This window comes from Aquarana catesbeiana, linkage group LG02, assembly GCF_042186555.1.
Source record: "Aquarana catesbeiana isolate 2022-GZ linkage group LG02, ASM4218655v1, whole genome shotgun sequence".
Lineage (NCBI taxonomy): Eukaryota > Metazoa > Chordata > Amphibia > Anura > Ranidae > Aquarana > Aquarana catesbeiana.
This window is the reverse complement of record NC_133325.1, coordinates 419085880-419098976: the sequence shown is the minus strand read 5'-3', so window position 1 is coordinate 419098976 and position 13097 is coordinate 419085880. Positions and strand designations below refer to the sequence as shown.

General features: G+C 42.5%; 1 long non-coding RNA gene and 6 other non-coding genes across 7 annotated transcripts; all 7 read left to right on the top strand.

Moving 5' to 3' along the window:
* Positions 1-1850: 1850 nt before the first annotated feature.
* Positions 1851-9411, top strand: LOC141128252 (uncharacterized). Its single transcript, XR_012241666.1, has 7 exons — positions 1851-2021; positions 5311-5362; positions 6136-6211; positions 7453-7498; positions 8703-8732; positions 9133-9153; positions 9330-9411. It is a non-coding gene; the product is annotated as an uncharacterized lncRNA (long non-coding RNA).
* On the top strand, positions 2057-2195 carry LOC141130727 (small nucleolar RNA SNORA16B/SNORA16A family). The gene has a single exon (XR_012242489.1). It is a non-coding gene; the product is annotated as a small nucleolar RNA SNORA16B/SNORA16A family (small nucleolar RNA).
* LOC141130726 (small nucleolar RNA SNORA16B/SNORA16A family) lies at positions 5761-5894 on the top strand. The gene has a single exon (XR_012242488.1). It is a non-coding gene; the product is annotated as a small nucleolar RNA SNORA16B/SNORA16A family (small nucleolar RNA).
* LOC141130740 (small nucleolar RNA SNORA44) lies at positions 7257-7390 on the top strand. Its single transcript, XR_012242502.1, has one exon. It is a non-coding gene; the product is annotated as a small nucleolar RNA SNORA44 (small nucleolar RNA).
* Positions 8547-8618, top strand: LOC141130758 (small nucleolar RNA SNORD65). Its single transcript, XR_012242519.1, has one exon. It is a non-coding gene; the product is annotated as a small nucleolar RNA SNORD65 (small nucleolar RNA).
* Positions 8803-8872, top strand: LOC141130733 (small nucleolar RNA SNORD49). Its single transcript, XR_012242496.1, has one exon. It is a non-coding gene; the product is annotated as a small nucleolar RNA SNORD49 (small nucleolar RNA).
* Positions 9188-9260, top strand: LOC141130759 (small nucleolar RNA SNORD99). Its single transcript, XR_012242520.1, has one exon. It is a non-coding gene; the product is annotated as a small nucleolar RNA SNORD99 (small nucleolar RNA).
* Positions 9412-13097: the final 3686 nt, after the last annotated feature.

The following is a 13097-nucleotide window of genomic DNA, read 5'->3' as shown; positions in this document are numbered from 1 at the left end:
AAGCCGTGAGAGGCTTTCAACTGACCCAGGGAAGAGGTGTAGATTGAAAATAAAAGAGGTCCAAGAACAGAACCTTGGGGGACCCCGACAGAGAAGGGAAGAGGAGTGGAGGAAGTAGAATTGTAAGTGACACTGAATGTGTGTTGGGATAGGTAGGATGAGAGCCACTGAAGAGCACAGTCACGGAGACCAAGGGAGTAAAGTTTTTTGAGGAGGAGGGGGTGGTCAACCATGTCAAAGGCAGCTGAAAGATCCAGAAGTAGGAGTACAGAATAGTGTCCATTGGTTTTTGCAGTTAGTAGGTCATTTGTGAGTTTTAAAAGAGCAGTTTCTGTGGAGTGTTGAGGGCGAAATCCAGATTGAAGGGGATCAAGAAGGTTGTTTTTAATGAGGTGGTCACTCAGTTGGTTGTAAACCAGGCGTTCAAGGAGTTTGGAGGAAAAGGGGAGCAAGGAGATAGGGTGTAGGTTGTTAGGATTGATAGAGTCCAAGGACGGCTTTTTAAGTATGGGGGTGACCAGTGCATGTTTTAGAGCATTGGGGAAGATGCCAGAGGTGAGGGAGAGATTGAAGATGTGTGTTAGAGAGTGTAGGATGGGGTCAGTGGGCGACCGTAGCATTTGAGAGGGAATAGGGTCCAGGGGACAGGTGGTTAGGTGGGCGATAGAAAGGAGTTTAGCAACTTCATCTGTAGTAGCAGATTTGAATAGGGGGAGTGTCAGTTGTACCTGTTGACATGGGGTCTTAGCTAGGGGAGATACCTGTAGAGTTGAGATTTCATCACGGATTGTATCAATCTTGTTTTTGAAGTGATTAGCGATTTCCTGGGCAGTGAGCAAGTCTGTAATATTATTATATTATCTTTAATATTATATACAGGTGTATGCCCGCCCAAGCGTATGACCTTTTTTACTTCACTGTTATGGGCTTTAGCCCGAGATCTTTTGTAGACACAGCAATGCCCCTGGTGGGGGCCCTTCATGGTTTCTTGCACCTGAAGATTCTAGCTATGCCTCTGGATCACATGCAAGTGATCAGCCCTGGATACGGGGTAGTCTGCGCCCTTTCCTGCTCAGCTGATTTGATAGCTTAAATTTGCATGACAAGTTGCACCCTATCTCTGGTTATGGAACTGTTCAAATCAGTGTAACTCCGACTTGCACAGATTTTGAAAGAGTGTTCCTGCACTATTTTTGGCAGTTTTCATGTGCTACTTGCATAGACCTCTGTGCATGAAGTTGCATAGATGTTTGCAAGCCGCACATGAAATCGCACTGACCGGTGGCTTTGAAGATACGCTAAAGTCGTGCAATTTCAAAGCCGCTTGCCGTGTGAACTGGGGCTAAATTACAATATAACTTGTGTTGCAGTTGTATACGTCACATTATTGTTTTTTTATGTGCTATTTCTTTCCCATGAAAAAATGTTTCCCTTGGGATTTGAGTGGTTTTGGTTCCTCATTAAAATGGCCGCCACCAGCTCCAAAGTAAGCACATGTCAAGTTTCACCTCTAGTGAGCCCTTCATCCTGCAATCAGCTTCCTGTCACATGGTACCAGACACATCAATGACAGCTTCTGAGACAAGCAACAGTCATAGAAGGAAGGCAGACCCTCTCTTTTCCAGCCTCACACTCATGTGAAAGAACCCTTATCTCAGCACACATGTGAGGAACTCTTCCCCTCACCTTGTCATACAGGTTTACTGTGCAGTCACCATACAGATTACGGACGTCATTCATTCATTCTCATATAAAGCATGGCACATGTAACCTCCCCAGCTCTCTTGTCCTGCGTTGCGTTGTCCAGCCCACTGAGTGTCAGCCAATCATATGAGAAGAAAGGTGGGCGTTTACCAGTACAAATAGAGCAGCGTGCTGTTGTTAGTTCTCTTCCTGGCTGAGTTGCATTGCAGAACAGAATGGAGGGAACAGGCAATCCGGAGCCATCCTCGTGGCTGCTATCGCCTCTATGCCGGGCTATGCGCTGTACCCTTCCCCGGTCCCCTGATGAACCTAAGCAGGTATGTATTGGAGGTGTGTGGTGGAATGTTCCAGAAGAGGCCCTGATCGAAGCCGAGTTAGTGGTTATGTAACTAGCGCGGTCATACAGAGGCCCAGAGTACACTTCTCCCCCGACGGTCGCTGCTCCTGCTGTGCTGTGCGGGAAGATAGCAACATTGAGGGGAGAGACACGCTCTATAGTCATTATACACACTAATGTATACAGGAGGACTGGGGGCTCTCCCCTTCTGTATAATACAGGGACCTGTCTAATAAGACCCCCACCTTGTTATATAGTCACTATACACACTGTATACAGGAGGACTGGGGGCTCTCCCCTTCTGTATAATACAGGGGCCTGTCTAATAAGACCCCCACCTTGTTATATAGTCATTATACACACTAATGTATACAGGAGGACTGGGGGCTCTCCCCTTCTGTATAATACAGGGGCCTGTCTAATAAGACCCCCACCTTGTTATATAGTCACTATACACACTGTATACAGGAGGATTGGGGGCTCCCCCTTCTGTATAATACAGGGGCCTGTCTAATAAGACCCCCACCTTGTTATATAGTCACTATACACACTGTATACAGGAGGATTGGGGGCTCCCCCTTCTGTATAATACAGGGGCCTGTCTAATAAGACCCCCACCTTGTTATATAGTCACTATACACACTGTATACAGGAGGATTGGGGGCTCCCCCTTCTGTATAATACAGGGGCCTGTCTAATAAGACCCCCACCTTGTTATATAGTCATTATACACACTGTATACAGGAGGACTGGGGGCTCCCCCTTCTGTATAATACAGGGGCCTGTCTAATAAGACCCCCACCTTGTTATATAGTCACTATACACACTGTATACAGGAGGACTGGGGGCTCCCCCTTCTGTATAATACAGGGACCTGTCTAATAAGACCCCCACCTTGTTATATAGGACTTTATGCTCTTCCTCTACATGTAATACAGGGGCCTGCCTAACAAGCCTTCTACCTAATACTACTACAGTGTAACATGCAGGCTAGGTCTGTCTGGACAGGATAGTTAAGTGGGTAGTAGCATGAGGGTTGCTAGTTCACATCTCAGCCATGACACTACCTGCCTGGAGTTTGCATGTTCTCCTTGTGCGGGTTTCCTCCCACACACTTGCTGCTGGAGTAATTGGCACCTGACTGAATTGGGACTCTTAGATTGTAAGTTCCTGGAGGGCAATGGGCTGATGTGACTGTGTATATAGATTTCTCTGAAATAGTTCAGTGCACAGGGAGTTACAGGCAAATCAAAGCTTCTCTCCTGTAATTTTTAATGTAGATCTAAAGGCAAACAAGTGTTAACCCTTGTCAGGTTTGTACTGTTGCCTCTTTCCCCATTTAGGAGATTTATCTTATTTGTCCTGTTTAGTCTTATCCTCAAGACTGACAGCCAAATTTTGGGGTGTTTACAAAACAGGAATATAGGGAAAAATCTTCTGATGAGGACACAAGGGTCTCAAGATCCCCCTCACTTCCTGTTTTTTACTATGGGGCAGGAAGTGAAGGAAATCACCCCTCTGGGACACAGATTGCAGAAGGGGTATACATGACAGGGGTTACAACCCTCCCTGGAAGAATAAAAAGCTTTGCCTTTAGGTAGTGTATTTATAATGGACTGCCTAATGTGACAATCCTTTAATTCAGTGGTTCTCAAGTACCCCAACAGGCCATGTTTGCATGTTTTCCTTTATCATGCACGGGTGCTTTTAAATCAGAGTCAATTGTTTCGTATTTTGGACAGCTATTTTATGTAAGAGAAATTCCCAAAACATGGCCTGTTGTGGGTACTTGAGGACAGGGTTGAGAACCTCTGCTTTAAATCTTTGAAAATGTGTGCTTAAGGCTACTTTCACACTGAGGCGCTAAAAAAAAATAGCGCCTATAATGCGCCTCTCCTGTCACTCCAATGTGAAGGCCTGAGTGCTTTCACACTGGAGCAGTGCAATGGCAGGACACTAAAGTCCTGCAAGCAGCATCTTTGAGGCGCTTTAGAAGCGGTATAGGTGCAAGCTATGGCTATGAGTAAGCGCTCTATGGGAGCATGAAACGCGTCAGAAGTTATGCTGTATCACTTCAACAGAGCAATGTACGGATTTTATACCATGTCATTTTTTCAATAAAAGATTTTACCTTTATTCCAATCCGGAGTGCGGCAGTCCAGATTTTTCATTGCACCTATACCATTGGAATAGCAATCGCCAGCACCTGGAGCTCTCACAATTCACCCAGCGGAGGACGGGAAATTCAAACCCAGTTACCTGGAGCAGTGGTCACCAACCTGTTTAGAAGCAGTGTATACACCACTCCTAAAGCGACCCTGCCTATTGAAATCAATGGGCAGTGGTGCTTTTAAGCCACTACCAGGGGTTAAAAGCCCCTGCTAGCGCCCAAAAAGCACCACTGAAAATGGCGGTGCTTAACCACTGACGCCTCAGTGTAAAAGTGCCCTTAGACCCCTTTCACACTGAGGTGCTTTACAAGTGCTACAGCGCTAAACATAGCGCCTGTAAAGAGCCTCTCCTGTCTCTCTGGTGTGAAAGCCCGAGGGATTTCAGTGGAGCAGTGCGCCTGCAGGATGCTAAAGTCCTGCAAGCAGAATCTTTGGAGCAGTGTATGCACTGCTCCTGCCCATTTAACTGAATGGGTGCTGCTATAGTGGTGCTTTGTGGGTCGTTTTGCCTGCTAGCGGGGGTTAAAACCCCTGCAAAACGATGGTAAAGTGCAGCTAAAAATAGCAGCCCTTTACTGCTGATGCCCCAGTGTGAAAGGGGCCTTAGAGTTTGGTGTCAATGGGTTATTAGGCCTCATTAACCCTGTACTGCAATATGGTGGTGGTGGTGGGGGGGTTGTGTATGGGGTGTTAAGATGGGAGCAGACAAAATCAGGAGAAGCTGTGCATGGCAACCAGTCTGCTTCTAGCTTTCATTTGCGAGGCTTGACTAAAGAATGAAGCTGATTGGTTACTGTGTTTTAGTAACATCACTCACTGTTTTCCTGCGACTACACTGAGTAGCCCATTCAATGTTTTTTGTTAAATTGTGTAAAAGTAACATACCTGGTACCAAGGGTATGGGGAGCAAGTCACTTGTATGTGGGCACAGGGATGCTTACTAGGGAGATGAGTCCTTAGCCAACTTGTGTTGGTGCTTACATCCAGGTTGCCTTTAAGCATTCTGATTTACTTATGTGTTGTGAATTCTTTGCTCTGAAGTCCTTTTTTTTTTTTTTTTTTTTTTTTTTTTTTTTTTTTTTTTTTTTTTTTTTATAGGTTTTTGTTCCTGACTAAACTCACTGAAAATACATTGTGTACCAAGCTCTTGGTGAGTCATCTGTTTTATATACTCCTGTTATGAATAGTGTAAATTTTGCCCTAAAAGCAGAGCATGGCTTACAGTATACTCTCCTCCACATTGAAGCAATTTGGCGGTTACATCCTTGCTGGGTTATCAGCCTCTTGATTGGCTTGGGGGGGGGGGTGATCACCCCGCACATGCTTACAAGAATCATTCCAGCAGCACAATATGCCAGGAGTGCACAATGGGTAGTTTATATTCAGTAAAAAAAAACTGAAGACTGTTAATGCAGATTGATGCTTTAGAGCACAGGGGCTTTCCTATCAAAAGTCCAGGGTTTTAGCGGCTGTTGAATTTTGCAGGCACCATCCATTCTCTGCTCTGTGGTACTCCTAAAGAACAATCTGCTTTAGCACTGTTTAAACTTTGGCTCTAATCCAAGCCATGACAGCATTCATTTGCTGCTGTGGATAGTAGTGAGCCTAGATAAACATTTCCTTGACGGTCGCAATTTAGGGATTCTTGTGCCTACTTGGCAACATTTCGGGAAATTACACTTGCATGCTTCAGTAAGGAGATTATATCTGTATCATGAGTTTTGTAGGTTAGATTCATTTTTATTTCTTGTGTAATCAGTGAATTGGGTTAACTTCAGTGCCACATATATTTGCAGTGTAGCTCAAATGAGGCTTTTTTTTTTTTTTTTTTTTTTTTTTTTTTTTTTTTTTTCCCCCATTGTTGTACTGGATTCGTTTTTGACTTTATATTTTTTTTTTTTTTTTTTTTTTGTCCTTTTTTAGGTATACTCCAAAGAATTTATTACACATATGGTGCATCCCACGGTGAACACTCATGTTTGAGTGGTACTAGAAATGGGTATGTACATGTCAAAGTTTATATTCTGTAGAAGTTGCATTGCCTCAGAGAACCCACCAATCCAAAGTGCACGCATCATTTAAAAAATGTTGCTCACCTCTCAGAACTGACTAGTCCCTAAGGATACATGCACATGGGTAATTTAGGCATACATGCACATGGGCAATTTAGGCAATCTGTCAAATCCCTGCTTTTCTTTAGGACTCCTTTCACATGGAGCTGCTCAGCGGGGAACCTGTCTGCTGAGCCGACGGATGGCTAGTCTGTGTCCGCTCCAATTGTGTAGAGCACACATCCCGCTCTCTATGGGCAGTCTGATATAAATTAACCGCCTGTCTGCACCCAATCCACTAGATGGCTGGGGAATAGATCCCCATGTGCCTGGGTGCTGGCGAGTGTTAACAGTCACATAGCCATTTACATCTGCCACTCCATAGAGGGCAATGAAGGGTTCAATTGGGTCCATCTGGAAAAACTGACAGGTGGAGACCCGTCTGGTCATGTAAAGGGTTTAGACTTAAATCTTACAGGGGGATGTTTATCAAATTGGGAACAGTTGCAGCCAATTGCTACAAATTGCAAAGTTACTGAAGACCGATTTCATTCTGTTTAGTGTTAGTTTATAGTAACTGAGGGAGCAATTTGTATAAAATTGCGCTGTAACCTTGTTGAAAATCTGTCTCAACATCACAACTTTAGTTTTACAACTCCTGTTGTAACAATTACTCAATGTTGCAATATAACTTCTCCTGTCAGCTTGTGCTAAATTTTTGCTTTGCTGCTTTAAAGTTAGTATGCTCCTGCAAAGGAGGAAGGCTGCACTGTCTTTTTGGTCCTGCTTAAAGATTTCTCTAGTAGGCCTGCACGTTGAAATGTGTCTCTCTCCATAGTGCAGAAACACAGTACTATAGTTGACCCTTGTCCAGTGACAACAATGTCACACAGCCTATGAGGCACCAAAAGGTGCAGCCAAAGCATGGTCTTTTGGGCTCTTGTTACATTGGTTGTGAAGTTGAGCTGTTTTTTGCAAGCAGAAGCTTAGTCACTGCATGTAAACCGAGGCCTGCAACTAGCTCGTAGTAGCAGGATCTCCAACATCATGCAAGAAAAACTGAGGGGCTTTGACAACTTTGGTTTTCCAACTGGTTCCATAAGCTGTCACTCAACCCTCCCACAGCTTTGCCTTTTAAATATTTTATTATGTTTAAACCTTACTGATGTTGCATTTTTTTATTTTGCAGCTTGTGGACTGTGGCTGAATGCATGACAAAACCTTTTGGGTCCAAGGTAATGCAAACTTTACTAATGAGATTGACTAGTGGCCATTCCACTTGTGTTGGTGGTAACTGGTGAAATGGGACATTAGGGATGGTATATAGAAATGCTAGGTCTTGAGTAACCTTTGTTTGCTACTTCTCCCACCCCTTTCCTGCCAGTTGCATAAAATGGCAAAACAAGTACATTTTAAGACTGTTCTTTTGGCCTTCTCAGGCCTAAGGAATCCTAGCCTCTTGAGCTCCTTGATGTGCATGCACTGGGCCCAGTTATCAAATGATGGCCATCTTTTTGAGCACTCAAGCCTGGGACAGACTCCTAACAATAGCGTCCTAGGCTCATGAAGTAAGTTTGGGAGACTCATTCTTATTCATATGACCTGGTCTAACATTTATTTCTCCTGGGCTTGTAAACATGTTTGGGCCAGGATATAGTTTTGGATAGTGGAGAGGGATTAGAACATTTTGGGGGTTATTGCTGTCTCTGCCTCCATTAGGGAGATTCACCCTCAATGACAGTAAACAAAACAGATAATAAACCTCCCTTTTTAGGCTCCATTCATACTTGTGATGCAACTTTGCACATCATAGTTTCATGACAAGAAGGTCCCCATGTTTTCGAATGATACCCATTCATATATGTGCAACTTAAAAGTAGTTCATGCACTAATTTGGTCTGACTTTCATGCAACTTGAGGTCCATAGACTTCAATGTTAACCCTCAGAAGGTTGCATGAAAGTTGTACCTGAATATTGTACAATGCAACAGTTGTCCATTATCACTGGTTAAAGCCAGTCGTATCCAGAGGGGGCACAACTTTTAAGTCATACATGTGTGGCCTTACTGTATGCAAAAATTAGAAAGTCATTAAACTTTAATAGCTGGGAGGATTTGGTCTACAGAGGGAGCCAAAGCAATCTGCTATACCACCAGCTTTTGTTCTGTTCAGTATGTCTCCCCTGGCAAGCTTGTTCTACAGCTGTTGTGTGATAGAGGTAACTTTCAGGCTGATGTGTCTTAATTCCCACCTAATCAACCTTTACTGCTGGATTAGTGATATTCATGATGAAAACAATCTAATATAGCTGGAATTACCGGCAGAACTCCCCTGTTGAGAAGCGGTTTTCTGAATACATCACTTCTGTATTTATTCATCTGATAGTTGATTTTATTAAATATAAATGGGGTTTTTTTTTTTTTTTTTTTTTTTATTCAGGGTGAAGCTGCCTCAGTAACTAAAACTGAAGTAAGTTATCCAACATCTGTATCAAGTCCTATTTTGTAATTGAAAGTAGTTTCTTTGTGCTAATAGACTGTAACATGATGAGACTCCGGAATAGGAAGTGCCGTCAGATGCGATAACTGACGATAAATTTTCCTCTGAATTACAGTTTAGCACTAATTACAATTTTTTTTTTTCATTATGCCTTTTAAAATAGTACAAGAAAAATAAAGTAGAAAGTGTTTTTTTTTTTTTTTTTTTTTTTTCTCTAACTTGTAAGAGCAAACTTGCATATAGCTAGTCTGCAAACATTCTAAATATTTGTTGGCTTCCAGTGTAGATGAAAATAGTTGATTTTAAAAGTGTTTTGGGTTCAGTCTTGTATCTTTGTTCTGTGGTGTAATTTTTTTTTTTCTCTCTGCAGGTTACAGGCTAATGTAATAAGGTAAGTTGCCACGAGACTGCAATTGAAAAATGTTACTGGTCTGTGATGAGTTCATAAATCTGTGGACAGTTTGGATGAGATATGCGGATATGGGACTGAGACCAGTGTGATACAATGATTTGCAACTCAACCCAATTGCCATAAGATTCATGTTTTTCCCCAATTTTCTGTTGCAGGAGTTGTGCGTGAAGAATGAAAATGGCTTTCATATCCTGCCTATGATCCTCATAACTGAATAAAAATTTTGCTTTAACTTAATTGCATGTACAATGTCATCCTTATTCTGCTTATTGCTGATCAGAATTGGGGTTGTAATCCTCAACTTATCTAGTCTGGTATCTAACACACTTGATGTGCAAAATGAGCATTGTGCTTTCAGGCCCTGCATACAGTGGGGCTTACACTTCAGGGGGGCACAAGTGTTGGGGTTGGAGCACACTATTTCATAACATTTTATAGATTGCCAACACATTTGAGCTATTAAGCATTGTACTATTCCAACAGCCTCAATTTGGTTTCTCATTGGCATGGTGATCCTTCCTGCTACAACATGGGTATGCAGCCACCACTTGTAGATGACTTGATCTCTTAATTGTGTCTCAGACCATAATCTATTAAATCTTAACCATATAAAATTATTTTTATCTACTTTGGGAAGAATATTCTCTAAAACTGAAATGGAATGCAGTTACTCAGTGGCTGGGGACTTGCCTGGGGTGTAATTGGCAATAAGGGGGCTAAAGCTGTTTCAAGTATGTGTAGATGGATGCTTGCTGCGGCTGCCAAATGCTGGCAATTGAGGGCCATGTTCCTCTTGACTAAAAACTGATGGGCAGCCATTCTGGAGAACGGGGGTCCCCCCCATTATATCCCTTGTGTTTCTGTCACATTACCATAGTTGCTAAAAAGTAAATATTTCATTACCTACTTTGGTATACTTTTTTTTTTTTCTTCTTCTTCTTTCTTTGCCCTTGCCTCACTGTTTGGCTCAGGTTACTAGAGCTGCAGCTCTTCCAATATCTGATGGTTTAATGTCCCTGGAAATATCACACTTCTGACAGTATAGCAGAATGACTAAGTGTAGCATCCATAAATTGGTCCTGAAATCTGGTTACTGTCTTCTGGAAATCCCTATTGCCATTTCACTTATGTTTAGAAAAATCCTAAATGCATTCTATAATTGGCCTGTTCCAAAATGGTTAATTTTGGGGCTATTCTAAACCATGCAGTGCCTTGGTGGGTGGCATGCATGGAGAAGCTGTGCAGAAGACCACTGTAGGGTATGACAGTGGGCTGTGTAAAGGGAATATGTGTAGTTAGCAGGACTTGTCTCTGAGGTCAATACTGAATCATAAAACTAGCAACAGTACTGCAGAGATGTTCTGAAATGTAAAGTACAGTTTTAATATCTGGGGTCTTAATATGAACATCCAGAACTTTAATCTCTGTAGGACTTGCCATTCAGCCATCATAACCATGCAGGGTATAAAAAAATCTATAGCAGCATACATGTGATATAGCTCCACCCCTATATCTTTCCACAGGTCCAATTTAAATCTATAAAAGGGAACCTAGAGCAACATCCCCAAAAATAGATTAAAAAGGGTTCATATGCTACCATCAATTGGCATCAGGAAAGGAAAATTACAGTATTTGATACAATTTTTTTCCATATGGCAGCATACATGTGAAGGGGGAGGTTGCTGTAGCTTTCCTTTTTATAGATTTAAACAGGTCCTGTGAGTGGATATAGGAGTTAAGCTATAGCACATGTATGCTGCCATGGATTGGTGTCTTGAAAGATAGTTTACCTACTCTGTCAGTGCACCTAGAACCAATGACTAAAGCCTCACTACTTACATACTATCTATAATCTCTATCTATATCTTGTTCTGATGGGGGATACCAGTGGTTGAGAGCGCTGATTGGGAGTTGGCTGGCTACTGGTTTTCCAGCATGCTTGTCTGACCGAAGCTGGCCAAATATTATTAGCGGTTTTTAAACAGTTGATGTTGCCCAGGATTAAAAGGTAATAGGCAATCACACCCACTACTTGCAATTGGGTTGATAGGCCTACAGACCCAGAGAGGGAGAACTGCAAAAATTAAAGTGGTTGTAAACCCTTACAGACCACTTTGACCTACAGGTAAGCCTACATTAAGGCTTACCTGTAGGTCCAATAAATATCTCCTAAACCTACATGGTTTAGGAGATATTTGCAAAAAAGCACTGCTGCTAACAGCGACATGCCGTTAATGGTGCCTGTGTGGGAGTGACATCATTGCGGCTTTGGCCAATTTAGCGCCTTAGCCACGATACCCAGAAGAAGATGGACATGCCGTACCAGAGGGGACAGTGGTGACATTGCAGGCTCCTGTGTCAGGTAAGTGACACATAATGGGCTACTAGCCCATTATGCTTTACCTTTGCAGGGAAACAAACCCATTAGTGTTTCTTCTTTAAAATGCACATCATCCACTAAGAGCAACAATGAGAACCTTAACCAGATGGTGCAGGCACGATGGCAATTGTGTTTTTTTTTTTTTTTTTCTTAGATTACACAAGAAAATGTTACTTGCAACATGGTATGTGGATGGCACTGTGCCACCCTGGGAGCGCTGCCATACTTCTTCACTATGCAGAAGTTCAGTTATGCATTACCAATGTGCCACACCTAAACTTTACCCTATGGGAAGAAGTAAAGGTCTGAAAGTAAGCTTGTATGCCATGATTTCAGTCATGTGACTAGAATCTATAGCTCTAATTGCTGAAAATTCTCATTGTGGCAATCATCATACCATAGTTAATTAAGCCATTTCTTTAATGACCATGCTTATGCAGAATTCCAGTTATGCATATATCTACTCCCTCCCCTAAATTGGACCTAAAAGCTCTGTGTCACACTGTTGTGGTATGTTGGCACACTTTGCATAAGCTACAAGAAAGGCAAGGTTTTTTCCCTGCAGCCCTAATGGTTTACATCTGTGTATTTTAGTGCTGGGAAATACATGTTTTAATGCACTAGTAAGTTGTGTTGGGGTGCCTTTCTAAATGATTGTCAACAGATTTAATCCTGTTATTTCTACCCTGCGGTAATGAACAGTTAAGTGCAACACACATGTGAATCCAGCCCCAGTGCTAATGGTGGCCATACACTGTACATTCTCTTAGATTTACCATGAACTGTTCTGTAAGGGCTTGCCTGATTTAATCCAAATTGGATGGTTCAGGTGTGTCCTTGTGTTACAGTTTTGGTTATTTGTATTTATCAAAAATAAAAGGTAAAGACTTCTCATATTATACTGCCATCTTAAAGGTTAAAGTAATGGTAAAAAACAAGCATGCCTACCCTGTGCACAGGTTCGATCCTCTTTTGGGGTCTGTTGCATTAACGAATTGGGTGCCCCCACGGGAAGCTGCTTTCAATGGGGGCATCTGTGTGTTTGCTCCCGAGTACCACTGCTGTGTCCATTGACAGACAGCTGGACTTGGGCCCTGTTCCCATGTTACAGCTTTTGATTGGCAGGAGCCAATCTGTCCAATGACTATAGCAGCTGGACTTGCTGCATTTGTGCACATTGCTGAATTGGGCTCAGCTAAGAAAAAGGGGAGAGGCAGAATACAGCCAGTGGGGGAAAGACTCAGTTCAGCGCCCGCCCCCTCTTCCCTTTACAATATTGGACCCCTGATGTGTAGTGGTAGACAAGCTGTCTAATCCTCCAAGAAGGTCTACCCTGATTTCAGTGCACATCAAGTGAGTTATACAATATAAATAAAACTTGGGAAAGAGGACTCCTGCTGGTGGAAGGTAGTGACCCAACAACAAAGAATAACCTGCAAGTTAGCAAAAGGATAAATATACAATAATGAAATATGTCCCAGTAAAGTCAGCATGCATATGTTCCTGAGGCTGCTGTCAAGTGTTCCATACATTGAATATCATT